The sequence below is a fragment of the Triticum urartu genome, chromosome 4A (assembly GCF_056163025.1).
Source record: "Triticum urartu cultivar PI428250 chromosome 4A, HENAU_Tu73, whole genome shotgun sequence".
Classification (NCBI taxonomy): Eukaryota; Viridiplantae; Streptophyta; class Magnoliopsida; order Poales; family Poaceae; genus Triticum; species Triticum urartu.
This window is the reverse complement of record NC_141876.1, coordinates 413,868,510-413,893,741: the sequence shown is the minus strand read 5'-3', so window position 1 is coordinate 413,893,741 and position 25,232 is coordinate 413,868,510. Positions and strand designations below refer to the sequence as shown.

At 46.6% G+C, this 25,232-nt stretch overlaps 2 pseudogenes; both read right to left on the bottom strand.

The window, feature by feature from the left end:
- Positions 1-10,382: 10,382 nt before the first annotated feature.
- Positions 10,383-11,419, bottom strand: LOC147976013 (uncharacterized; annotated as a pseudogene).
- Positions 11,420-12,425: 1,006 nt separating this feature from the next.
- Positions 12,426-13,348, bottom strand: LOC147976012 (uncharacterized; annotated as a pseudogene).
- Positions 13,349-25,232: the final 11,884 nt, after the last annotated feature.

The window sequence follows — 25,232 nt, the reverse complement described above, 5'->3', positions numbered from 1 at the left end:
ATATTATTTGGAGAGAAAATTAATTAAAACCAAAGTGATCCACTTTTCAATGTTTGAGAAAATTCAAATATGAAAACAATAAAATCCCCAACTCTCTCCGTGGGTCCTTGAGTTTCTTAGGATTTTGGGATCACAAAGCAAAAATTCAAATAAAATATGATATGCATATGATGACCTATGTATAACATTCCAAATTGGAAATTTGGGATGTTACACACAATAATCGGGATACTTACCGGTGATGACCGTAGTTTAGGGAGTTCATGTATTCACTAAGTGTTAATGCTTTGGTACGGTACTCTATTAAAAGGACGCCTTAATATCCCTTAGTTTCCAATAGGACCCCGCTGCCACGGGAGGGTAGGACAAAAGATGTCATGCAAGTTCTTTTCCATAAGCACGTATGACTATATTCAGAATACATGCCTACATTACATTGATGAACTGGAGCTAGTTCTGTGTCACCCTATGTTATAACTGTTGCATGCGGAATCCCATCCGACATAATTATCCATCACTGATCCATTGCCTACAAGCTTTTCACATATTGATCTTTGCTTAGTTACTTTTCCGGTACCACTATTACAACCACCACAAAACCAAAACTATTACCTTTGCCACCGTTACCGTTACTTTCATATTACCTTGCTACTAAATACTTTGCTGCAGATATTAAGTTTTCCAGGTGTGGTTGAATTGACAACTCAGCTGGTAATACTTGAGAATATTCTTTGGCTCCCCTTGTGTCGAATCAATAATTTTGGGTTGAATACTCTACCCTTGAAAACTGTTGCGATCCCCTATACTTGTGGGTTATCAGTGTGCCAAGGAGAGGGAGGATGTTGGTTAATGTAGCAGAAATTCAAAATTTTCTTACGTGTCACCAAGATCTATCTATGGAGAAACCAGCAACGAGGGGAAGGAGAGTGCATCTACATACCCTTGTAGATCGCTAAGCAGAAGTGTTCAAGAGAACGGGGTTGAAGGAGTCGTACTCGTCGTGATCCAAATCACCGGAGATCCTAGTGCCGAACGGACGGCACCACCGCGTTCAACACACGTACAGCCCGGTGACGTCTCCCATGCCTTGATCCAGCAAGGAGAGAGGGAGAGGTTGAGGAAGACTCCATCCAACAGCAGCACAATGACGTGGTGGTGGTGGAGGAGCGTGGTACTCCAGCAGGGCTTCGCCAAGCATCGCAAGAGACGAGGAGGGAGAGGGGTAGGGCTGCGCCAAGAAGGAGAGGAACTCATCTGTTGGCATCCCCAAAAGTGCTCAAGTATATATAGGGGAGAGGGAGGGGTTGCGCCCCACCTAGGGTTCCACCCTAGGGGCGGCGGCCAGCCCAAAACCCCATCTAGTGGGGCGGCCAAGGGGGGGAGAGGGGAAACTTGCCCCCCAAGTTAGGTGGGTGCGCCCCCTCCCCAAACCCTAGGCGCCTTGGGCCCTTGTGGGGGGCGCACTAGCCCACCTGGGGCTGGTCCCCTCCCACACTTGGCCCATGCAGCTCTCCGGGGCTGGTGGCCCCACTTGGTGGACCTCCGGGACCCTCCCGGTGGTCCCGGTACGTTACCGATAAAACCCGAAACTTTTCCAGTGACCAAAACAGGACTTCCCATATATAAATCTTTACCTCCGGACCATTCCGGAACTCCTCATGACGTCCGGGATCTCATCCGGGACTCTGAACAACATTCGGTAACCACGTATATCTATTCCTTATAACCCTAGCGTCATCGAAACTTAAGTGTGTAGACCCTACGGGTTCGGGAACCATGCAGACATGACCGAGACGTTCTTTGGTCAATAACCAACAGCGGGATCTGGATACCCATGTTGGTTCCCACATGTTCCACGATGATCTCATCGGATGAACCATGATGTCAAGGATTCGATCAATCCCGTATACAATTCCCTTTGTCTAGCGGTATTGTACTTGCCCGAGATTCGATTGTCGGTATCCCGATACCTTGTTCAATCTCGTTACCGGCAAGTCTCTTTACTCGTTCCGTAACACATCATCCCGTGATCAACTCCTTGATCACATTGTGCACATTATGATGATGTCCTACCGAGTGGGCCCAGAGATACCTCTCCGTCACACGGAGTGACAAATCCCAGTCTCGATTCGTGCCAACCCAACAGACACTTTCGGAGATACCCGTAGTGCACCTTTATATCCACCCAGTTACGTTGTGACGTTTGGCACACCCAAAGTATTCCTACGGTATCTGGGAGTTGCACAATCTCATGGTCTAAGGAAATGATACTTGACATTAGAAAAACTTTAGCATACGAACTACACGATCTTTGTGCTAGGCTTAGGATTGGGTCTTATCCATCACATCATTCTCCCAATGATGTGATCCCGTTATCAATGACATCCAATGTCCATGGTCAGGAAACCGTAACCATCTATTGATCAACGAGCTAGTCAACTAGAGGCTTACTAGGGACATGGTGTTGTCTATGTATCCACACATGTATCTGAGTTTCCTATCAATACAATTCTAGCATGGATAATAAACGATTATCATGAATAAGGAAATATAATAATAACCAATTTATTATTGCCTCTAGGGCATATTTCCAACAGTCTCCCACTTGCACTAGAGTCAATAATCCATTTCACATCGATATGTGATTAACACTCAAGGTCACATCCCCATGTGACTAACACCCAAAGAGTTCTGAGTTTGATCATGTTATGCTTGTGAGAGAGGTTTCAGTCAACGGGTCTGCAACATTCAGATCCGTATGTACTTCGCAAATTACTATGTCATCTTGTAGATGCAACTACTATGCTATATTTGGAGCCATTTCAAATAACTATTCTACTTGGAGCTATTCTAAATTGTTGCTCCATTATACGTATCCGGTATCTCTACTCAGAGCTATCCGGATAGGTGTTAAGCTTGCATCGACGTAACTCTTTACGTCAAACTCTTTATCACCTCCATAACCGAGAAGCATATCCTTATTTCTCTAAGGATAATTTAGACCGCTATCTGGTGATCTACTCCTAGATTACCTTTGTACCCTCTTGCCAGATATGTGGCAAGGCACACATCAGGTGCGGTACTCAGCATGGCATACCGTATAGAGCCTATGACAAAAGCATAGGGGACGACCTTCGTCCTTCCTCTTTCTTCTGCCGCGGTCGAGCTTTAAGTCTTAACTTCATACCTTACAACTCAGGCAAGAACTCTTTCTTTGACTGATCCATCTTGAACACCTTCAAGATCATGTCAAGGTATGTGCTCATTTGAAAGTACCATTAAGCGTTTTGATCTATCCTTATAGATCTTGATGCTCAATGTTCAAGTAGCTTAATCCAGGCTTTCCATTGAAAAACACTTTCAAATAACCCTATATGATTTCCAGAAATCCTACGTCATTTCTGATCAACAATATGTCAACAACATATATTCATCAGAAATTCAATAGTGCTCCCACTCACTTCTTTGGAAATACAAGTTTCTCATAAACTTTATATACACCCAAAAACTTTGATCATCTCATCAAAGCATACATTCCAACTCCGAGATGCTTACTCCAGTCCTTAGAAGGATTGCTGGAGCTTTGCATACTTGTTAGCATCTTTCAGGATTGACAAAACCTTCCGGTTGTATCACATACAACCTTTCCTCAAGAAAATCGTCGAGGAAACAATGTTTTGACATCCTATCTGCAAGATTTCATAAATAATGCAGTAATCGCTAATATAATTCCAACAGACTCTTAGCATCGCTACGAGTGAGAAAGTCTCATCATAGTCAACTCCTTGAACTTGTCGGAAAAATCTTAACGACAAGTCGAGCTTTCTTAATGGTGATACTTACCATCATTGTCCGTCTTCCTTTTAAAAAACCATCTGTACTCAACAGCCTTACGACCATCGAGCCATTCTGCCAAAGTCTACACTTTGTTTTCATACATGGATCCTCTCTCGGATTTTATGGCCTCGAGCCATTTATCGGAATCCGGGCCCACCATCGCTTCTCCATAGCTCATAGGTTCATTGTTGTCTAGCAACATGACTTCCAAGACATGATTACGTACCACTCTGAAGTAGTACGCATCCTTGTCATCCTACGAGGTTTGGGAGTGACTTGATCCGAAGTCTCATGATCAATATCATAAGCTTCCACTTCAATTGGTGTAGGTGCCACAGGAACAACTCTTTGTGCCCTGCTATACACTAGTTGAAGTGACGGTTCAATAACCTCATCAAGTCTCCACCATCCTCTCACTCAATTCCTTCGAGAGAAACTTTTCCTCGAGAAAGGACCCGATTCTAGAAACAATCCCTTATTGCTTTCGGATCTGAGACAGGAGGTATACCCAACTGTTTTGGGTGTCCTATGAAGATGCATTTATCCGCTTTGGGTTCGAGCTTATCAGCCTGAAATTTTTCCACATAAGCGTCGCAGCCCCAAACTTTTAAGAAATGACAGCTTAGGTTTCTTTGAAACCGTCATTGCTCTAGCTGCATGCAGATCTTTTTCGATTCTGTAGTCGAATCTAGGTCTTGGTTTAAAGAGGAAAGAAGGGTGCGATGGGGTGAAGCATGAATCTAGAATGTGGTTCAATGAGGAAAGGAGGGAGGGAAAGTAGTATAGACTGGCTATCCAGCCGCTTTGTTGGTCGAAAAGGGAAAAGGGGGTAACCCAGTACACACATCTGTAAGGAACCTACCTCTTTGTTGAAAAAGGAAAGGAACTAGGGGGGTCAGGTAGTTTGTGCAGGACTAGATTTGTTGCCCTCACATTGGAAAAGGGTTTAAAGAGAACAACTATGGGACCAACACAGATATGTTGCTTGGCAACATACTCTGCATCACCCATTTGTACGTGTGGACCCACATGGTGCTGGCATGTCCCATGTCCCATACAACTATTTTGCTATTGTTAATCTAAGAATGCCACTGGAAATTTGAAGCAATGCCATTGTTAAAAGTAAATTACATTTTTAATCAATGTTATTTTAAGAGAATTTCTCTGTTAATATGAATCAATGCAACCGTTTTAGAAATGCTACTGTCCTTGTTGGGGATATACCCCACGGTATGACCCGGCCGGAGATATGACCCAGCTAGGACTTGGTGTTTCATTGGTAAACCTCCCGAGCCTGGTCACTCATTGGTGACCCGACATATTTTAAGCCGGCGGACAGTTATAACCCGACAGATAGTTATAACCCGACAGACAGTTGTAACCCGGCAGATAGTTATGACCCGGCAGAAGATCGTAACCCGGCAAGTACTTAGCCATGAAAATGAGTCGCCTAGAGTTAAGAAGCCCAAGACGTTAAGAAGCCCATGGTGAGAAGCCCGTGATGAGAAGTCCATGGTGAGACGTCAGAATAGGTTAAGTCATAATCCAAGCTGGACACTACATGTAACCCGCCCTTTCAACTTATATAAGGAGGGACGGGGCACCCTAAGAGGGAGGAGGTTTTCCTAGACGTCTCAATAGACATGCCTCAATAGACAAGTTCTTGACAAGTTAGGGTTAGACAGACAAGTCTATAGCTTTCGAGATAGAGGTAGCGAGATGGCACCCTTGTAATCGTGAGCATCACCACGATCAATATCAATGAAGCAGGATGTAGGCTTTTACCTCCACCGTGAGGGGCCGAATCTGGATAAAAACCTCGCGTCTCTCGTCCCGCTCAACCCCTATCAAGCTACCACATAGATGCGTTGGTGTCACAACTAAGTCCTGACACTAAGGACATCTGTCGTGACAAATCCATGACAGTTAGCGCCCACCGTGGGCCATGCGCATGGTGGTGATGAGTTCTTGAAGGAATCTCTCCTAAGGTTCGAGAAGCTCGTGATCAGATGAAGAGTTTAAGAGGATTAAGTGTTTTGCGTCTAGTACGGATATTGCTGCCGCGATCTGGCCATTCATCAATCTGGCATCAGATTGTTTTTGACGCGGCCGGACGTCATTAGGAACAAGTTCTGTACTATTGATTCTGTAAAGTGAAAAAGTGTTTTGCCAGCAGTAAATGATTCTCATTGATTGGACACTATATATACAGGGAGCGGTACAAATCTATGAGAGTATTTCTAACCGCAAGCAGCGGTTGCTAATGCGTGAGACATAGCAGTAACTGCACTAAGCAGTTGCTAACATGAGAGAGGAAGTACAACTGCTTCTAGCAGTTAGAGAATACATAGTCGGTTCCTAAGTCGGTTCCTTAATTAGGACTTGATAATTAGTAAATAATCAAGTGCTCTAATTCTATTCCTAACACTCCCCCTTGGATCACACATCTTGTAGAAGAATCCATCATCCAGTGCTTCTTGTATATTTCATCTAGTGCTTCTTATATAATCGTCATCCTGCTTGAGAATCATTTCTGCAATTTAAGAACCTCCCCCAAAAACCCTGTGGGAAAAATATGAGGAGTAATAGATACACCATTGAAAACTCCTTTAAAACCCTGTGGGAAAAATATAAGGAGAAAACGATATGGTATAATTTATATTGCCTCATTAAAAACCTTTTATGAGAAAACTGATGCCAAAACTCATAAAGGAAAAGAGTACAATAATTATTATCTGATGATAACTAAAGGGTTATAATTCTAGGAGTTTTTCTCCCCCTGAAATTTGCAAATCTTGAAAACGTCTCATACCAATCCCATGAATACATTTCTGGAATGTTGAATTTGGTAAAGACTTTGTGAACAAATCTGCTAAATTGTCACATGATTTGGTTTGCAAAATATCAATTTCTCCATCTTTCTGTAATGAATGTGGAAAGAACAACTTAGGAGAAATATGTTTTGTGATATTACTTTTAATATAACCCATTTGCATTTGAGCAATGCAAGCTGCATTATCTTCATAAATAATAGTTGGTGATCCTAATGAACCAATACCACACGAAGTTTGAATGTGGTTAATCATCCTGCGAAGCCATACACATTCCTTTGATGCTTCAAATAATGCAATTATTTCAGAATGATTAGTGGAAGTTGCTACGAGAGTCTGTTTTTGTGACTTCCATGAAAAAGCAGTTCCACCATATAAGAATACAAAACCTGTCTGTGACCTAGCATTGTGAGGATCAGATAAATAGCCAGCGTCAGTATATCCTACCATAGTCATATCTTGGTTTTTCTGATAGAATAAGCCAAGATCTTTTGTGCCATGTAAATATCTAAAGATATTCTTTACTCCTGTCCAATGACGTTTTGTTGGAGCAGCGCTATGTCTAGCTAGTAAATTTACCGCAAATGCAATATCAGGCCTGGTGCAATTTGCAAGGTACATTAGCGCACCAATAGCACTAAGATACGGGAACTCAGGTCCTAATATCTCTTCGTCATCATCCCGAGGTCTAAAAGGATCTTTATTCATATCAAGGGATCTGACAACCATGGGTGTTTTGGTTGGATATGATTTATCCATATTGAATTTTTCCAAAACCTTTTGAATATAAGCAGGTTGGTATACTAAAATTCCCGAGGGAAGATGCTCAAGCTGTATGCCTAAGCAAAATTTGGTCTTTCCCAAATCTTTCATCTCAAATTCCGTCATTAAATGATTGCGTGCTTCTTTTATACCATGTGTACTCCCAATGATATTGAGATCATCAACGTACACTGAGATGATGCAAAATCCATTTGAGGATTTCTTTATAAATACACAAGGGCAATCATCATTATTTGAGTATTCTTTCTGAATAAGAAACTCACTCAGTCGGTTATACCACATTCTACCCGACTGTTTTAAGCCATAGAGTGACTTTCGTAATTTTACACAATATGCATTGCGATTTGCTTTTGGATTCATCATTTTAAGTCCTTCAGGAACTTCCATATATATGTCCGATTTGAGTGACCCATACAAGTATGCTGTCACTACGTCCATTAACTGCATAGATAAATTCATTTGTACTGCCAAAGATATTAAATATCGAAACGTTATTCCACTCATGTCACGAGAGTATGTATCATCATAATCGATGCCAGGTCTCTGCGTGAACCCTTGTGCTACAAGCCTCGCTTTGTATCTCACCACCTCGTTGTTTTCATTCCTTTTCGAACAAAAACCCATTTTGCTCCCACAGGGAAGACATTCTAAGGAGTAGGTATTACTGAGGAAAATACCTCTCTTTTGTTGAGCAAGCGCAGTTCTGCCTCAATTGCTTCCTTCCATTTAGGCCAATCAGGACGCTTGAGGCAATCCCTGACGGTCTTTAGTTCTGGATCCAGTTGAAGGGTTTCAGCAATTTCAGAGGCAAAATATATGTCGACAATTGTAGTCTCTCTGTTGTATGATTCTCCTGTTTCTATATAGTTTATGGAAATTTCTTTTATACCTTCAGACTCTATGTGATTTCCCACAACAATAGAGTCATGGTGTTCCGATGTCCCAGCTACTATATTTGTATGCGCATTTATGCTGGGTTCTAGATGTTGATCATCTGATTGGTGTCCTTCAACTTGAGGTTGAATTGCATTTACTGGTAGAGGATTTGATTTCCTCTGTTTCCATGGAGGCTTCTGAGAAGCTATATTCCGGCTAACCAGATTTCTCCCCCTCTTACTCTCATTTGGGGTTTGAGTGGTTTTACTTGGTACCTCCACTCGTTCTGGTGCATTAACAGCGGGAATATGTGATTTAGTGACACCTTTATGGTCAGTAAATGCATCTGGCAGATTATTTGCAATGTGTTGCAAATCTATAATCCTCTGAACTTCAGTTTTAGATTCTTTAGTACGTGGATCTAAGGACTGGATGCCTGTTACATTCCAATCTATTTCCTGACATTCTTTGTGGTTTGATTCTCCCCCTAATGCCGGGAAATGGTCCTCATCAAAAATAGAATCAGCGTATCGAGCAGTAAACAGGTCCCCTGTAAGAGGTTCAAGATATTTTATAATTGACGGAGAATTATAACCCACATAGATCCCAAGTTTTCTATGGGGGCCCATGGTTGTACGCTGGGGTGGTGATATCGGTACGTATAATGCGCAATCGAATTTTCGCAGATGGGAAATACTTGGCTGAGTGCCACGAACTAGTTGCAGTGGGGAGGTTGTGTGATATGCAGTTGGTCTGATTTGTATCAGATATGCGGCGTGTAATACCACATGTGCCCAACAAGATGTTGGCAAATTGCAATTCTGTAATAATGGTCGAGCAATTAATTTTACTCTTTTGATGAGAGATTCAGCCAATCCATTTTGAGTATGAACATAAGGCACAAAATGTTCTAAATTAATGCCCATAGCCATGCAATAGTCATTAAATGCGCGTGAAGAAAATTCAGCAGCATTATCCATTCGAATTGTTTTTATCTTATTTTCGGGATGGTTTGCTCTTAATTTGATAATCTGAGCAATTAACTTGGCAAAGGCATGATTACATGTGGATAATAGACATACGTGTGACCATCTAGTAGATGCATCTATGAGTACCATGAAATACCTAAAGGGTCCTGATAGTGGTTGAATTGGACCACATATATCTCCTTGAATGCGTTCAAGGAAATTTAATGACTCATTTTTTTTTACTTTAAGATAAGATGGTTTTATAATTAATTTCCCACTTGCACATGCGGTGCACACAAAATCTGATGATTTGGGGAATCTTTTAGTTGGAAGGCTGTGACCAATAGAATTGTCAATAATTTTTCTCATCATCCCTATGCCAGGATGACCTAGGCGATCATGCCAAGTCTTGAATTTATCAAGGTCTTGAAAAATTATTTTGTACGCAACATGTGGTACGGGTTTTATATAACTGTAATATAATCCAGATGAAAGTGAGGGGAATTTCTCAAGAATTTGTTTCTCAGACCCATTGCTCTTTGTTAAAAGCAAATATTCAGTATTATTTTCAGAGATAGTTTCCATATGGAAATTATTTGATCGAATGTCTTTGAAACTTAGAAGGGTGCGAGTAGATTCAGGATACAAGAGTGCATCCTCAATTACAATGGTAGTACCCATAGGCAGAACGAGTGTGGCTCGTCCTGAACCAATAATTAACGCATCGCGACCGGCAATGGTCATAATATTCCCTTGTCTCTTAGTTAGAGTTTGGAAATATTTTATTTCCCTTAATATTGTGTTAGTGGTACAACTGTCCACCAAACATAGTTCTTCTTCCATTGGATTATCTTCTCGTAAAATCTATATAGAGTAAGAGAATATTTTAGGATGAAATTTTATTCATTACTCACATATAAATACATACAAAGTATTCATATTACAGTTACACATATGAATATGACATTATGTCTGAATTACATAATATGATTGGTCCGTAGGACTTTATTCTACTTAGAGTTATACAAATTATAACTTCCATTATTACAATAAAATAGCTGATAACATCAAATGAGTGATGTGGAGATTATATGAGATCTCCGTATGCGTCTTGGGTGTATTCCACCATCATGTTGTCGACATCAAGAAGATCTTCATCCTTCTTCCTTGTTTCCTTAGGAGCGCTTTGAGAAGTGCTAGCTTCAAGGTTCTCTTCTTGTTGTAAAGCGTTGAAGTGAGCTTCTGCTTTTCCATGAACTTGTTTGCCTTTCCCAGTGGATTTGAGATATAAATCCGCTAGATGCTTAGGAGTTCGGCATTTGCTAGTACGATGGTTAGTACATCCACACCTTTGACAAATCTCGGATTTGGTGTTTCGGTCATCTTTCTTAAAATGACCTTTACCTTTAGATTGACCAAATGTTTTCTGTTTGTTGTTCCTTTTCCACTTTCCATTGAATTTCTTGAAATTCTTTTTATTCCCCCCATACTTTTTAGTAGACTGAGTGTTAGCATGTGCTTCAGGGAGTGGCATGGAGCCCGTTGGGCGTGTCTGATGATTCTTCATGAGAAGTTCATCATGTTTCTCAGCCTGAAGTAAAGTGTATATGAGCTCAGAATACTTTTTGTATTTTTGTTGACGGTACTGCTGTTGTAGTACTCTCATCGAGGGGTGGAAAGTGCACAAGGTCTTCTCAATGAGATCTTCTTCTGAAATTGCTTGGTTGCAAAATCTTAGTTTAGAATTAACCTTGTGAACTGCAGAGTTGTATGCTGCCACGGATTTGAAATCTTGGAACCTTATGAGGGACCATTCTCTTTGGGCTTCTGGTAGCATAACTGCTCTTTGTTGGTCATATCTCTCCTTAAGAGAGTTCCATAAAGCAAGTGGATCCTCCTCCATTAAATATTCTATTTTAAATCAGGATGGAGGTGATGCCTTATAAAACTTAATGCTCCATATTTGACTGCTTGCGGTATTTCCACAGTGCCTTCAACAGGTGTGATAATTGTGGAACCAAGTTTACGACATTCTAATGCTATCTTGGTATCCATAGCCCATGATAAATAATTACTACCATCTAGCTCAAGTTCATGAAATTCTCTATTCATGACGCCAGCCATTTTCCTGCATGTTGTGATCATGCATAAATTAGTTTTACTACGAGAGTAAAATTTAAGCAACAACAAATGCTTCAAAAGAACAAAGTTCTCAAGTATAGCTGATGCTTTATACTTATATGTGTAGACCTCATTTTATGTAAATGACACTTTGAAGATAGTCACCGTTGTGGTGTAGATCTCGCAGCAATGGAGAACATAATCTGGTTTTGACCAGTAGATGTTCATATATCCATTACCTTGTGCCATACTAAATTTTACAAAAACACTTTGAAGGTAGTCATCTGTCAAATGGCTAGATGTAGACCTCACAGTAAGAGTGGATAGTCTGCAATTTGATGCAGTAGATCACACAGTTACCTTGTGTTTTGCAAGTATAATATTCGAGGTAATCACATCAATTTGCATATTTGGGAGAGCACTCGAAGATAGTCATTTCGCCAGAACAAAAGAGGCGAAACGTAGATCTTTCAGCAATAAGGATAATCTGCAATGTGCAGTAGATGCCTCATCTACCCTGTGATCCCGAAATATGAATTTGTAAATAAAAATTGTTGTACTTATGAACTACATATTCTAAAAGGAAATGTTGAAGCAATCATGTAGAATATGTACACGTAGTCTGAGACTTTATTTAGATAATACATGGTCTAGATATCCAAACTTACAATACAGTACAGACTGAATATAATAAACAAAGGTTCTTAGTACAATAAAATAGCACTCTCAAATAAACAGAACCGGCTGCTATGCAATATACAAATACTATGGCTATTCTCTGTTGAAAACGCCACAGCACCAGCAGCCATTTATTGGAGTTATTGGCCTGTAGGCCTGATTAGGTGAGGAGCGGGGAGAGTTGGCCTGGCCCATGCACCGACAGAGAGAGGATAAGGAGAGCAGGATCGCTAGTTTCCCTACGTCTCCGCCACTTCCAATTCCCCTTCTCTGTTCGTACCTGGACTCAGCACCGCTGCTCATCAGCTCTCCCTGCCCCGTCTCGCCGTCTTCAATGGAAGCGAGGTGGGCCCTGCTTTGCAGCACGGCCTGCTCCGCTGCTGCTCGCCCCAGGGGCGCCGGTGAGGCCAAGGGCATCCGGCGAAGGGCTGCGCGGTTCTGTGCCATGGCCGCGGCGAATTGGCGCAGGATCCGGCGGGCTTCCGGCGGAGGCATCGGAGGAAGAGGCGGTGCCGGAGGAGGAGGTGGTGTCGCCGGTGATGAAGGTGGTGGCGTCGACGACGAGCCCTGATCCTCTATCTCCTCTTCTTCAACCTTGATCTTGATGTTCAAGTCGGGGATGAAGGGGTAGCTGCTGGTTCCCGCTGCCGCCGGCGTCGGGGATGGGAGATCCGGGACGGGGCCGTATCCAGGAGGGTTGAAGTGCTCCGGCAGTTTGTCTGATGGCGTCGGAGACGGCTTCCGCGGTAGTGCGCCCGTACGCGCTGGGCACGATTCGAACCCGTGCCGCACGCAATATGGGGGCAGAGGCGGCGGCGTGAGTTCGCAAGGGAACATCTCTTCTTCTCCGAGGAATGGCGCCGATGGACCTCCAAGGAGCCAATCCATAGGAGGGATGGTGAAGACAGATGGCGGCGGAGTCGTCGGTACGATGTAGTCGTCAGCGACGGCCGGAGCCGGAGCCGAAGGCCCAGCATGGTTTGCAGCGGTTGTCGGAGCCGAGGGTCCAGCCTGGTGCACCGTTGTTGCTCGCCCACGGAGCGGGCGGTTGCCTTGGCGTGCGTACCCACGGCGGCGGTTCTGGCGGTGGTTCCAGGCGAAAAAGCGGCGGCGAGGGCCACTCCTTGTGCCAAGTCCCTAACGGCGACGGCGACTTGCAGCACGGTGGCGATGGGTGCGCGGAAAGCGACGGTTCTTTCTCTGGAGGAAGCGTGCAATAGCGAAAGCAAGCGACGGCAGGTCCCTCCCTGCCATTCTTACCTTTCCTGTGATGGCTCTCTGTCGCTCTCGGCAGAGCGAGTACTGATAACGTGTAAAGTGAAAAAGTGATTTGCCAGCAGTAAATGATTCTCATTGATTGGGCACTATATATACAGGGAGCGGTTACAAATCTGTGAGAGTATTTCTAACCGCAAGCAGCGGTTGCTAATGCGTGAGACATAGCAGTAACTGCACTAAGCAGTTGCTAACATGAGAGAGGAAGTACAACTGCTTCTAGCAGTTAGAGAATACATAGTCGGTTCCTAAGTCGGTTCCTTAATTAGGACTTGATAATTAGTAAATAATCAAGTGCTCTAATTCTATTCCTAACAGATTCAACACAGGATGCACCCGTGAAAATTTGCTCAAAGCCTCCGAAACAGCAAAAAGAAGAAAAGAAAAACAAAGACTACGACCCGGACGAGGAGTCAAGCCCACCAGGGTTGACCCGCCTCGCCGAATCCGATTTTCTACCACGGTCTCACCGCCCCTACTGACTCGCCATCTGCCTGCGAATCTATATCGCCTTTGCTGGCCCTCGCTTCGACCTGGCTCCGCTGCGGCCTTTATGAGCCGCCTAGCGTCACCTCATCGACCCGCCGGCCGAAGAGCGGCCCAAACCATTGAGTCACCACCGAGACCGCTCTGCCTTCACCGACCCAGTCGCCTCCGAGCTGCTTCAACCTCGAGTCACTTCGAATCACGGGTCCCCCTCAGCCGTCCGCGTTGAGTCGCCCCGGACAAACCGCCATCACCTTCGCCTGCTTTGCCGCTTGAGCCACCATGCGTCGATTGTGCTGACCTGAGCCATCGTGCGTCGGCTGCGCTGCCTTGAGCCGCCGTGCCTGAGGGCTGGCCCACGTCTTGTGCGTTGCCTTTGACACCGCAATCCGCCGCACTTCGAGCTGCCGCAGTTTTCGTCACCTCCGTGGCCTCGTCGCCTTTGAGCGGGCGCCGCGCTGCCCCGCGCCGCGTCGCCTCTGGCCGGCCCGATACGTTGCTCCATCTCGCCGAGCGCCCCGCCTCAAAGTTGCTGGCAGAACCACCATGGACGCCAAGCTGCCTGAGCCGCTGCATCAAGACACCGTCCCGGCCCTGCCAGGCTGCCTTTCGCCGTTGTGGTTAAACCCGCTGCTGGACCCGCCACTCTGATCCGAGTCGCCGTCTCTGTAGTCGCCTCGTTACTAAATACATCGAACCGGCCCCCTGCTGGGCCGCACCCCAAGTCGCTCCGGCGGTTTGCTGCTGCCGCGAGATGCCCCGGTTTCCGCCTCGCGCTGTTGTTGAAACGCCGGTGCGCCTTCGCGCTTGCATAAGCCGCCCCTGCTGGTCTCTACAGTTCCAAACAGCCGCCTTCAAGCTGATGTAAGTTGCCGGCCTCACCCTCGCTGAGCCGCCAGGGAACGCCGCTCAACACCATCGCGCTCGCCTTGCCCCAGTGTTCCAATGCGTCTTGGCGTCAACCGTTCTGTAGAGAACCAGAGTGCATGCATCTGGTGGTGACTGTACGAAGCAAACATGAATTCTGAGGACTACATGTTCACGGCGTGGACGTTTCCACTCCGAGCTCCAGTAGACATTAAACAATTGAGGAGGAATCATCAAACAGTAGGTACTCCATCTAGGGTCAAGAGGATACATACGTACCCACAGGAGCCTAGTAGCTCAACTCTGCATGCAACACGGGGTTTTGAGGAGTCAGTTAATTCATCCTCACACGCCGTCGCCTGGAGTCGGCCGACTCGGCCCCGCCACATCGCTCCCGCGGCCACGTGCCTGTGTCGTTGCACGTCGTCGTCACCGGGTCGACGTCCTCACTTCCAAAACTGCCCCTGCTGCCATTTGAGCCGCCTGAGTCGGCAGCATGATGCCCTATGCCGCGCCCCGCAGGCTCTTCGCACTGTGGAGTTGCTGTAGCCAAAAACAGGCTCCATCGCTGGAGGCTGGAAAGTCAAAGGGTCAGCCACCCGACCCACGTATTAGTAGTATAACTACTACAAGTACAAGTGTTGTCGCTGATTTGCCATCGTATAAAGGAACATGGGTTACGGTGCTAGGGCCCCATTAGACATTTGATATGTTTTGATCCCAGTATCTACGTTCATCTGAAAAAAAAACCAGGTGCTACCTTGTCTATCTGTTTTTAGTATATATTGTTTTTATTAAAGAACGGTTACTTAATCTTGCAATATTGTTACGCAGGATAATTATTCATGACAAGGGGGTTGTTATACCGCGGATATGGAGCGTGCGCCAGCATCAACGTGTACTGATGTTGGTCCATGCCAGACTGCTCCACGGGCGTACATAAGTCGCCGCCCCTACGACCCGGTCTACATCAACACGACGCGGCCGACTCGCTCGTCCGCGCGGCTCATCGCGCCTGCGGTTGACTTGCCCGTCCGCGCCGGCTTACAACGCCGTGGCTGACTCGCCCGACTACACTGGCTTACAACGCCGCGGTCGACTTATCTGGCTATGCCCGCGGCCGACTCGACCGTAATTAATTTCAGCTTCACCATGGTGATCAACTCCGTGGTGGATGATTTCTGGCCTAACATATCAGGTGAAATCCTTTCAGTATATTTTTATATTACATATTGCTTTCTTTAAAAGAGCAGTTACTCTGGTTTACAAGTTCTTTAATGCAGGACAAATTGTCTACTGCAAAGGTGACCATCATATCACGGAGTTTATTGAATAACTCATACCGGAAGTATGCAATGAGTGTTGCGAAGATTGTTAATTCGTTTCAAGCTTATGGTTTACATAAATTCCAGTGTTCCACTGTTCAACTATATAGCGGTTTATATCACGGTCAAATGTGGAGAATCTCAAGACAACTCCTCGAGTCATCTTAAGACTCGGGGGCTACAATGACATGACTGAGCAAATCTTGCCAGTTCCAACAGATTCAAGAACTCCGGGTCATTGGAGGGAAGATAACCCGATACCGGAGGTTACTGCTATATTCATGAAAATTTAAAGGCTGTCAGAAAATTTCCGGCTTAAAATGAAGGATTCCGGTTTAAAATCCGGTTCAAGAGAAATATGTCTCTCACAAAGCTTTGAAGCTCTCAATATCCGATTTAACAATTTCCGGTTCAAAAGAATTAATCTCTCACAAGTTCGAGTTCTCAGAAAAAATTAAAGGTTGCCAAAGAGAGCTTGCTGCCATGATGCGCGGTTCAAACATGGGCATCCTGCCTTATTGGCTTATCATATTATGATCACTTGGGGGCTTCCTGCTCATTGAGCATAGCTATGACTACCCTCTTGATCCGGCTTGTATGCCATGATTACTAAATACTTGGGGGCTTCCTGCTCATTGAGCATAGCTATGATTACCATATTGATCCGGCTTGTATGCCTGGAATGAAATATTACTTGGGTGCTCTTTGTTCAATGGACAAGAGTTTTTAGGACCCTTGTAATAGGCTTGGAAGTCAGGCTTGGAAGCCAGGTGTATTCACCTAAAAACCCAGGTTATCCTGCCTTCTTAAGTCTGCCACTCCGCCCAAATTGACTGGAATGAGTCGCCATATTCTTGACAGTCAATCTTATACAGACCATGAACTTGTCAAAGTTAAAACAACGATTGGTCATGTGAGGCCCGACTTATAAGGTTGCATGAAGATTTAACTCAACGGCTGTGCGGCCCTTTGAAAGCACTTGACTTGAAGGTTTGACAGCCTGTGAAAGCCTTGTTTTTTGTCTTTTGATTTATACTTGATTTGAGAATTTTTTTAGGTTCATCTCTTGTGACATGTTAATACATGGTTGAAAACCGATGAGGGCTATGATGCCTTATGGTTCATATATGAATCTATCCGGAGTATACTAACCGGACTGGCTTGGACGATAAGTTGCCAGTGTGCTCTGATTGTGCACTTAGAGCGCTGCGCTCTAAGTCTTTGGGCTATTACCCTTGCTGCATCTGGCGTTGTAAGCTGGCAGTATGAACTGATTTCATAGGCCATGTAGCCTTGATTATATGACTCGTCATTTAGCATCTTTGGGTTTGATAACCAGCCCTGATAGCAGACTTTAAGTCACCAGGATATTTTGCCTTGAGCAATCAAAATGATGATATTTCATGACTCCGGATTGATACCGTCTTCGGATTATAATTATCAAGGCATCACCATGATATTAATCTACAGGTACGTCTTTTAATAACAGTATGAATATTTTGGGTTTGGTAAACCGCCTTGGCTTTGGATGTTAAGTCGCCAGTATATATTTGGATTGCGCCATTGGAATTATGCGCTTATAAATTTTTGGGATTGACACCCTCACTGGATGTGGCGATGTAAGCTGACAATTTGAGCCAATCTTCCAGATAAGGTATTGAAATCTTTAATAGCCAAACTTGGCTGGATTTTTCATGATGATATTGAATGATTGAGGTTTTTCATACCGGATTATATTATTCAAATCTTGAATAGCCAACATGGCTGGATTTTTATTATGGTTATCAATAACCAGTAATATGATTGAGGTTTCCAAAGTCGCTTCAGCACAATGGCTATTATTTCTTTATCAATGGATATGATTTATTCTGCAATGGAAGGAATAGTCCCGAGTCGTTGCATGCTTACGACCCGACACTTGGGGGCTACATTATTCAGATTGAGATTATATCAAATATGGAAGTCCCATGTCGCTACAAGCATGCACCATGAAACTTGGGGGCTAATGCAAGGTCATTTCCTACTTGCCTTATTGAAGACCCGACTCATCACAGCGTAATGAGCCGGCCCTTGGGGGCTACTGTAACGCCCCGGATAAAACTTTCCATATTTGTAACTCTGACTCTTGCCTTTTTTGGGATGCGATACGATATTCCCTTCGTGGTTGGGTTTTGTCTTTGTTTTGCATTTTGTTCATGTCATGCATTTCATATCATGTCATCATGTGCATCGCATTTGCATTCGTGTTCGTCTCATGCATCCGAACCTTTTCCCCGTTGTTCGTTTCGCAATCCGACACTTCCAGATGCACCGACGCACCCCTCTTGTCTCATTTCGTGAGCGGGTGTTAACCGTTCTCGGAATGGACCGAGATTTGCCAAATGGCCTTGGTACACCATCGGTAGACCGCCTGTCAAATTTCGTTCCATTTGGAGGCCGTTTGATGCTCCAACGGTTAACCGGGTAACCGCAAAAGCCTCTTGTGTTTTGCAGCCCAACACCCCTCCAAAACAGCCCAATAACCCATCTAAACCATCTTCATGTCCTCCGTCGTCGGATCACGGTCGTGTGGGCAAAAACTACACCTCTTTTGGACACTCCAAACTCCCTCTACCTATAAATATGTGATCCCCTCCGAATTTTCGCGGATGAACCCTAACCTCCTCCTCCTCCGCGCGTCTGCATGCGTCCGCACCACGCCAGACATGTCCGCCGCCCTCAGCCAGGTCGCTTCGGCCAATCAGAGTCCGCCGCGTCAGCTTCCCCGCCGCCTCAGCCAATCTGGCGCCGCCACCTCACCCGCGCCACCTCACCCGCCAGGACCATCTGGGGCCCTACCGGGCCCGGGTCACCGCCATCGCTCCCCGCGCATGGCGCGCGAGCCCTTCCCGTAGCACGCCTCCCCGTCTCCCGAGCGCCACCGCCATTCCCGCCGGTGACCAGCACTGCGTCGACCCCGCCGCCCGTTACCGGCATTGGAGCACGCGCTCCGCCGGAGCTCCGCCGCCTTGCACCACCGGCCCCGCCGTGAGAAATCCTCGAGGCAACACCGGAGCATGTCGTCATCCTTCATCCGGTCACCGCCACAGCTCCCCCACCGCAGCCTCGCCCTCCGCTTCCGCGCCGCCCGGATCCCATGGCCGACCTCGGTTTCCGCCGATCTAGACGGTCTCGTCCCGGTTCGCCGGCACCCCGGATCCAAACGAGAGGCTGCACGGCGCCGTCCCGCGCGCCCTCGTCCTCCTGCATCTCATCGTCCCGACACCGCGTCATCAAGACTCGTCCAGCCCCGACACCGTCCATCGATCCAAACAGTCGGATCCGTCCCGATCCACTCCGTCCCGGGATCTCTCCGTCCCGTGTTGACTTCTTCCAGAGGTTGATTTTCTCTAAGTCTCGAACCCCCTTATGTTTTTATGCCATGTTCATCGCATCGTATCTCAGTGACCATGGCTCCAATTCATGCATACGATATGTCGAATTGTTCGTCTTGTTGAGCTCTTCACGTTAGAAGCATTTCCATGCATGTTACTGTCTGTCATGATGCATTTTTCGTTGATGCAATAGTGTTATAAAATGTTAGCTGGTGGTACTTATCAGATCATGATGATTTGTCATTTTTGTTGCATTTGATGTGTGCATCGTATGAGTATGAGGTCTACATGTGTTTTGAACTATAACATGCCATCTTTACAGGGGTGCTTGTCTTGTATTTTTGTGATCTATGTGGTGACTAGCACAAGCATGCAAACTAGGCTCCGTGATGTTGCTGTTTTCAGGGACTTAGAATTTTGCTGTATTTTCCTGCTGTTATTTTGATGCCATGTAAACTTGATGCTACAGTGAGATCCATGCTTATTTTGGGATACTTCAGTAAGGGTGTTTTGAACATGTGGTTATGCTCTATCCATCCATGCCACTGTTTGCAATTATGGAGCGATCTAGAATGTCTTGTTCTTGCTCTACATTTGCTATAAAATGTTCCTGGAAGAATGTTAACATGTTAATCAATATTGCCATGGTTGTTGCTAGTGATACATGCATCCTATGTACTTGCTCTTACCATGGTTAGCTTCATGAACATGTCATCTTGCTATTGATATGCTTATATTGGCATGCAATGCTTTGTGGTGAGTGGCATGAGCTCGCAAAGTTGCTATCGTGAATCTGTTTAGGCCATGCACTGTTTTTCTGCTAAGTCTGAAACTGTTTATAAATCTTGCTATGTTTACATGGGTGCCATCATATATTCTGTTCCTTTTTGGCTCATGATCAGTAAGGGACTTTTTATCTATGCTTTTAGTAGAATCATGCCATGCCTTTGTTTGCTATGATATGTTCCTGTAGCATCGTTTGCTTGCTCTAAACATTGCTTCCTGATGTTGTTTTGACATGTTAGTATTTTTCACTAAGTCTGTGATGCTGATATCTTTTGCACTTTTGTCATGCTTGTTTGAACCTATTCTAGTGTGATTTAGGCGTAGCTCAGGGTTCATGTTTTGTCAAGCATCTCTTGTAAATCACTTCCATATGCTTTGTTGTTGTGGTCGAGTGCAGTAGCTTAGTTTCTTGTTGCATCCTAAGTGGCATCGTGCTGTTAATCACAGAATTGTGTCATTCTTCTTTTGCTTGCCATTTGCAACCAGTGTATCTGTTTCCGGTGATCTTTATATCGATTTCAACCGAAATCATCTCATCTTTCCAGAGGCATACTTGGTTTTCCAAGTTGATGCCTTGATCATTCTTTCTCTTCCGGAGCACGCATATGCATCGCATATCATGTCTTGCATATCATGTCATGTATTGCATCATGTTTCTTGTGCATTGCACCGTCATTGATTGTTGGTCCTTTGCTTGTGTTCTTGCTTTGGGTAGAGCCGGGAGACGAGTACGTGACCGAGGAACCTGTTAAGTATGCTAACGAGGATCAAGCTTTCGACAACTCTGAGAACTTTGCAGGCAAGATGACCATACCCTCGAAATCACTTCTATCTTTGCTTGCTAGTTGTCCGTTCTATCGCTATGTCGCGCTACCTACCACTTGCTATATCATGCCTCACATATTGCCATGTCAAGCCTATAACCCACCTTTCCTAGCAAACCGTTGCTTGGCTATGTTACCGCTTTTGCTCAGCCCCTCTTATAGCGTTGCTAGTTGCAGGTGAAGTTGAAATTTGTTCCATGTTGGAACATGGATTTTTTGGGATATCATTATTATATCTTATTTACTTTAATGCATCTATATACTTGGTAAAGGGTGGAATGCTCGGCCTTATGCCTGGTGTTTTGTTCCACTCTTGCCGCCCTAGTTTCCGTCATACCGGTGTTATGTTCCTTGATTTTGCGTTCCTTACACGGTTGGGTGTTATGGGAACCCCTTGACAGTTTGCTTTGAATAAAACTCCTCCAGCAAGGCCCAACCTTGGTTTTAACATTTGCCACCTAGGGTTCTGCAGACTCAAGGGTCATCTTTATTTTAACCCCCGGGCCAGTGCTCCTCCGAGTGTTGGTCCAACCTGGGCGATGTCCGGCGCCCCCTGGGCAACCAGGGTCTATGCCAACCCGACGTCTGGCTCATCTGGTGTGCCTTGAGAATGAGATACGTGCGCCTCCTATCGGGATTTGTCGGCACACCGGGTAGCTTTGCTGGTCTTGTTTTACCATTGTTGAAATGTCTTGTAATCGGGATTCTAAGACTGACCGGGTCTTTCCGGGGGAAGGAATATCCTTCGTTGACCGTGAGAACTTATGATGGGCTAAGTTGGGACACCCCTGCAGGGTATAAACTTTCGAGAGCTGTGCCCGCGGTTATGTGGCAGATGGGAATTTGTTAATATCTGGTTGTAGAGAACTTGACACTTAACTTAATTAAAATGAATCAACCGCGTGTGTAGCCGTGATGGTCTCTTTTCGGCAGAGTCCGGGAAGTGAACACGGCCTTGTGTTATGCTTGAACGTAAGTAGCTTTAGGATCACTTCTTGATCACTTCTAGCTTCTCGACCATTGTGTTGCTTCTCTTCTCGCTCTCTTTCGCGTATGTTAGCCACCTTATATGCTTAGTGATGAAGCTATGTACCTAGGGTAGGGTCATGGACCTGTCCTAACTGCCCTACCCAAGGACATCTCTAGAAGAAATCACTTTTCAATCGACTTGGAGGTGTTCCACTCGACAGACTCGAAGGCACCCGACCAAGAAGCAATCACTCGACCAAGATCCAACCACTCGACGGCCAGGAGACCTAAAGTCACTCTGCACGCTAACGGTCGGTCATTAAGTAGCTTTTATGGTCATCATAGCACTTTATTAGGGGCGTTACCAGTAACGCCCGACCTTAATGTACTTAAATCCCTGCATAACTGAGGGCCGGAGGGGTCTGGCGAACTCTATATAAGCCACCCCCTCCTCAGTGTAAAGGGTTCGCACCCCTGTTATTCATACACAGATAATTCAGTCGACCGCCTCCGGGCTCCGAGATGTAGGGCTATTACTTCCTCCAAAAAGGGCCTAAACTCGTAAACCTCGTGTGCTTACAACTACTCCATAGCTAAAATCTTGCCTCTCCATACCTACCCCCCTACATTACTGTCAGACTTAGAACCACGACAGTTGGCGCCCACCGTGGGGCGTGGCGTCTATCGAGCCATGATGCCGATGGTTTTTTTATTCATCTGTGTTTAATTTCCTGTTCATCCTGATTGTATTGTTCGTCTTCGCAGCAAGTAACCAAAGCATCTCAAAAGGAGAGGAGAAGAAACATCTTCACTTGATGCTGCAGGCGGGCATATCCGTTTGCAAACGGATTGATCGGGAGATTTCTTTCTATGCTATCCTCTTATGATATAACAATCATCATGGATCTTAACAAATCTGTTGTTTCGTCCCTGTACGAGTAGGTGCCCGTCGGGGTCAACAATGAAATCTTGCGATGAATAAATCAGATAAGAGATGGGGAAGGGAAAAGGGCATCGACGTGCTGCGTCAAGGGTCGTCGCCATTGTCCTCGCGCACGGCCGCCAGCGCGGTGGTTCGCGCCTCCTGATTCCTCTTCTCCGTCGACCTCGGCCCACTGTCAGCCGACTGCAGCGATCGCAAGCGCTCGGCAGTCCCTTGGCGGCGCGGGCGCTCGGCTGTGGTCGTTGCGACGTGCGCGCAGGCCTGGTGCTGCAGCAGCCACCTTGTCTCCGCAAGACCGCGACGGGCTAACACCGCGTTGCAGCGGCGTCCCTCGTCAACCGCCCGGCGGCGACCACCGCGATCGTTGCACGGACCTGATGCGGCACGCACGGCCGATGCCATCCACGTCCTCGACCACAACGGGACGGGAGCCACCGGGTCGACTCGCCGCCGCCTCGCAGAAGAACGCCATCCCGCACTCCGATTTGTCGCGGACTGTCTCATCTCACAGTGGACCCATGCCAAAGCCGCCACCGTCGTGGCTGACCAGGGAGCTCTTTGCGCCTCGCCTTCCACTCTCCTCCTAATCTTAATTCCTTCCCATTTATGTCCTGCATGCAGGAGATAAATGGCCGTGGTAAACGTCCATTACGTGCATGAATGGCCTTTACTCTTGCCTAATCATCGCTAATTAATGCCTCCCACATGCACGTACAGGTTTTGGACATATGGGAAACCCCCATCAATGCGTCGTAACTACAGGCGTTAGCAAATCCTTGTGTCGGACGGAGTCAACATCACACTGCACGTCCGACGATGGCAGAAGCGTACCGCCGCAACTGAAAGCTGGCTCTGCCCTCGCACACGACAGCGTCTCCCACGTTGGAGGCACAAACCCGACGCGACATGGTGACTAGGAATTGGCCACGTCGCCGTGCTCAGCAAATTCTTCCTCCGGCATCATCCACTTGACAGCAACTCGCTCCAGTCGGCGTGGTCACTGAGATGGGACTAGCTCACTCGGACCAAACCAGATGGGACTAGCTCACTCGACAGCAACTTGCTCCAGTCGGCATGGCCACTCAGATGAGACTAGCTCACTCGGACCAAACCAGATCACTGGCGCTCGGTTGCCCGTGCGCCGTTACTCGGCCACCCGTGTGTCATCGCTCGGCTGGACATGTCCTCATCACACGACAGTCCTGCACGCGGTCACGAAGCTGCTTGCGTCATCATCAACTTGCCTGACTCGGTCGTCCCGCGTATTGTCACTCCGTGGGATGCGTCTACTTCACTCGGACGTCCTGAGTGTCTCCAGTCTACGGGACGCATCTACTTCACTTGGACACCCTGAACGTCGTCAGTCCGCGGGACGCGTCTACTCCACTCGGCCGCCCCGTGCGTCGCCATCGGTTGGTCACCTCATCATCACTCGGCCGTTCCGCGCGTCGCCATTGGTTGGTCACCTCATAACCATTCGGCCGCTCCGCGCGTCGCCACTCGGTTGGTCACCTCATCACCACTCGGCCGCCCCGCGCGTCGCCATCGGTTGGTCACCTCATAACCATTCGGCCGCTCCGCGCGTCGCCACTCGGTTGGTCACCTCATCACCACTCGGCCGCCACGCGCGTCGCCATCGGTTGGTCACCTCATCACCACTCGGCCGCTCCACGCGTCGCCACTCGACTGGTCACCTCATAACCATTCGGCCGCTCCGCGCGTCGCCACTCGGTTGGTCACCTCATCACCACTCGGCCGCCCCGCGCGTCGCCATCGGTTGGTCACCTCATCACCACTCGGCCGCTCCGCGCGTCGCCATCGGTTGGTCACCTCATAACCATTCGGCCGCTCCGCGCGTCGCCACTCGGTTGGTCACCTCATCACCACTCGGCCGCCCCGCGCGTCGTCATTCGGTTGGTCACCTCATCACCACTCGGCCGCCCCGCGCGTCGCCACTCGGTCGGTCGCCTCACCACAACTCGGTGCCCCGCGCGTCGCCACTCGGTTGGTCGCCTCACCACCACTCGGCCGCCCCACGCGTCGCCACTCGGTTGGTCGCCTCACCACCACTCGGCCACCCCGTGCGTCGCCACTCGGTTGGTCGCCTCACCACCACTCGACCACTCACGCCCCTTCAGACAGATAAGTCATTTTACATTATGTTATTTCTGTCTTCCGGAGTATCCCATAATTCACACATCACGTTCACTCGGAGTCCACGCCACCGAGTGTACCTCTACGCTTGGCCGCTTATTTTCACATACTTGCTTAGTACTAGTTATGTGACTC